The sequence below is a fragment of the Triticum dicoccoides genome, chromosome 4A (genome assembly GCF_002162155.2).
Source record: "Triticum dicoccoides isolate Atlit2015 ecotype Zavitan chromosome 4A, WEW_v2.0, whole genome shotgun sequence".
Lineage (NCBI taxonomy): Eukaryota > Viridiplantae > Streptophyta > Magnoliopsida > Poales > Poaceae > Triticum > Triticum dicoccoides.
This window is the reverse complement of record NC_041386.1, coordinates 550,262,538-550,266,527: the sequence shown is the minus strand read 5'-3', so window position 1 is coordinate 550,266,527 and position 3,990 is coordinate 550,262,538. Positions and strand designations below refer to the sequence as shown.

The 3,990-nt window shown below is 44.9% G+C and overlaps 1 pseudogene; it reads right to left on the bottom strand.

Annotated features, from left to right (window-relative positions):
• The window catches only part of LOC119283642, a 9,514-nt pseudogene extending 7,957 nt beyond the window's left edge, over positions 1–1,557 (bottom strand).
• Positions 1,558–3,990: the final 2,433 nt, after the last annotated feature.

Genomic DNA, 3,990 nt, shown 5'->3' with positions numbered 1-3,990 from the left:
GTGCTTGCCAAAGGAAAAAGTGTAAAAAGGGCAAGGTGATGATCACCATGACTCTTGTATAAGGGTAGAAGATAAAAGTAAAAGATAGGCCCTTCGCAGAGGGAAGCAGAGGTTGTCATGCGCTTTTACGATTGGATGCACAAAATCTTAATGCAAAAGAACGTCACTTTATATTGCCACTTGTGATATGGACCTTTATTATGCAGTCCGTCGCTTTTATTTCTTCCACATCACAAGATCGTATAAAGCTTATTTTCTCCACACTAATAAATCATACATATTTAGCGAGCAATTTTTATTGCTTGCAACAATGAAAACTTACTTGAAGAATCTTACTCAATCCATAGGTAGATATGGTGGACTCTCAAGGCAAAACTGGGTTTAACAATATTTGGAAGCATAAGTAGTATCTCTACTTGGTGCAAAGAATTTGGCTAGCATGAGAGGGAAAGGCAAGCTCAACATGTTGGATGATCCAAGACAATATAACATTTCGGATATAGGAAAACATAACCCATGAAGTTATCTTCCTTGTCCAACATCAACCTTTTAGCATGTCATATTTTAATGAGTGCTCACAATTGCAGAAGATGTCCAAGATAGTATATTTATATGTGAAATCTCTCTTCCTTCAATATTCTTTCATGAATTGTTCAAGTGACCAATTCTGTGTTTGCTAACTTCCAATAAGTTTACTACCTATATTTATTATGTGTGAAGTCATTACTCCCCATGTTGTAAGCATGTGAAATGTATATAAATTCAGATTTATGATATTCGATTCATTCAACCATTTACTCATAGGATATATGTGAAGAACATGAGTAAATGACAAACTACTCCAAAAGATATATGTGAAGAATACTGAGTAGTCAAATAATTAAATAGCCATGGGATGATTCTTTTTCATTCAAGATTTTAGATCCAATGATTTTTTTCAAACGGCAAGTAAAATTGAAAATACGCTCCAAGCAAAACACATATCATGTGACAAATAAAAATATAGCTCCGAGTAAGGTATACCGATAGTTTTGAAGATGAAAGAGGTGATGCCTTCCGGGGCATCCCCAAGCTTAGGTGCTTGAGTCTTCCTTGAATATTACCTTGGGGTGCCTTGGGCATCCCCAAGCTTAGGGTCTTTCCACTCCTTATTCTCCTCATATCGATATCTCACCCAAAGCTTGAAAACTTCAATCACACAAAACTTAACGGAACTTAGTGAGAAAGGTTAGTATGATAAAGAATAAACCATTCACTTTGGTAATGTCAAAGACAAGGCTCATAATTGTTGGTGACATATCACTCCACACCAAAGGGCACATGATCTGGCAAAAGGGGAGGCTTTGAGGCATATATGGTAGGGCGGACGACGAGGCAAAGTACGCGGGAGGGTCTTGCCGCGACGGCGTCCAGAGACGCCTGCAAGCAAGGACTGGAAGCACATAGATCCGAGCTATCGTGGCCTTGACCGTCAGGATCTCGGCGAGCCAGGTAGGCTGGAAGGGGCACAGCTACCTGGTCGCCGGGCCGAAGCAGCCCGGTGGAGAACGCCGGCATCGAGGGACACCGGAGAGACGCGGGCCTATAGCCGCCGGGGCCGGAACAACACCAGCAAAGACCCGCCGCGAGGGGCCCCGAGCCATCCACAACCGCGTACACTTCGCCGCCTCCGCGCGAGAGCCACCACCGTTGCTTGGGGATGGGGAGGGCTACCAGAGACGAGGGAGCTGCCTGCACGAGAGGGCAGGCCGCGAACGCCCCGCAACTGGCCGTCGCCGTAGACTGCAGGCTCGAGCAGCAAGTGGAGGGGGAGGCCCGAGAATCGCCGGAAAAAGACCGGGTCGCGGGAAGAGAGGGAGGCACGAGGGGAGGGGCATCTGCAGCGGCCGAGGATGGCGGGGCAGGGGGCCGCAGCCAGCCGGCGATGCGCGGGGCCAAGTCGCCCCAGGGGAGGCCGGATCAGCCCCCGCCGGACCAGCAGAGGCGGGTGCCGCCGCGGCTGGACGGGGTAGGCGGAGTGTCGGGGGCGTTGGGGCACAAGGGTCCAGATCCGCCCCGCCGCCACCTTCCTGGGGTCCGGTCCAGCTTCGCCGGCGGGCCGGAGGGTGATGCGGGCGGGGGGGAGGGGGCTGGGTTCCAGCAAGGATAAATAAAGCTTTATATACCTTATAAAAGAGCCATTCTCAGGAGATGAGGCAAATGAAAGCATTAATACGGCTTGCATATAAGGTGGTGACGACTCTTGGTTGTGTGCATCCCAAGATGCAAGATGCAGAGGAAGAAAGGACTTCTCATTATAAACACTAGTATGGTTTATTTATGAAAGTGCATTCTCTTTACAAGTAAGTAGAACACATCTGAGATAACAAACCAGGAGCATTCGAATCTATATGCAGTTCCATCCATATGTATGTACTACATGTTATATTAATAACTAGATCAGGTTTACTAAGAGGAAAACTTATTCTTTGACTTTATTTAAAGAAAACTTGATATAGTGCAGCATGGCAAGATTCCAAGAACTCGTCTTCTGGTTGAATCTGCTCTACCAAGTGGGCTTTTGAGTCTTTAATTAAAAATAAAAGTGGGCTTTGGAGACACTGAACAAAACACAGAAGGAAGAAGATGGGGTTACAGAAAGGAAATCCAGCGCAGATCAAAATATCTTACCATTCAATCAAGGAAATCCACCGACGTACTCCTTCCTCCTATATATACCTACGTACCCCCAAACGATCAGATATGGAGCCAAAAACCTAATTCCACCGCCGCAACCTTCTGTATCCACGAGATCCCATCTTGGGGCCTGTTCCGGAGCTCCGCCGGAGGGGGAATCCATCATGGAGGGCTTCTACATCAACACCATAGCCTCTCCGATGAAGTGTGAGTAGTTTACCTCTGACCTTCGGGCCCATAGTTATTAGCTAGATGGCTTCTTCTCTCTTTTTGGATCTCAATACAATGTTCTCCCCCTCTCTTGTGGAGATCTATTCGATGTAATCTTCTTTTTGCAGTGTGTTTGTTGAGACCGATGAATTGTGGGTTTATGATCAAGATTATCTATGAACAATATTTGAATCTTCTCTGAATTCTTTTATGTATGATTGGTTATCTTTGCAAGTCTCTTCGAATTATCAGTTTGGTTTGGCCTACTAGATTGATCTTTCTTGCAATGGGAGAATTGCTTAGCTTTGGGTTCAATCTTGCGATGTCCTTTCCCAGTGACAGTGGGGGCAGCAAGGCACGTATTGTATTGTTTCCATCAAGGATAACAAGATGGGGTTTTTATCATATTGCATGAATTTATCCCTCTACATCATGTCATCTTGCTTAAGGTGTTACTCTGCTTTCATGAACTTAATACTCTAGATGCATGTTGGATAGCGGTCGATGAGTGGAGTAATAGTAGTAGATGCAGGCAGGAGTCGGTCTACTTGTCTCGGACGTGATGCCTATATACATGATCATACCTAGATATTCTCATAACTATGCTCAATTCTATCAATTGCTCAACAGTAATTTGTTCACCCACCGTAAAATACTTATACTCTTGAGAGAAGCCACTAGTGAAACCTTTGGCCCCCGAGTCTATCTTCATCATATTAATCTTCCAATACTTAGTTATTTCCTTTGCTTTTATTTTACTTTGCATGTTTATCACAAAAAATATCAAAAATATTGTCCTATCATATCTATCAGATCTCACTCTCGTAAGTGACCGTGAAGGGATTGACAACACCTTATCACGTTAGTTGCGAGGAGTTATTTGCTTTGTGCAGGTACGAGGGACTCGCGCGTAGCCTCCTACTGGATTGATACCTTGGTTCTCAAAAACTGAGGGAAATAAGTACGCTACTTTGCTGCATCATCCTTTCCTGTTCAAGGAAATCCAACGCAGTGCTCAAGAGGTAGCAGGGGCTTATAGTTTCGCCTCCCAACCTTTTACCTCAAGGGTAATGTCAACAATAATAATTTATGAAAACCTACATC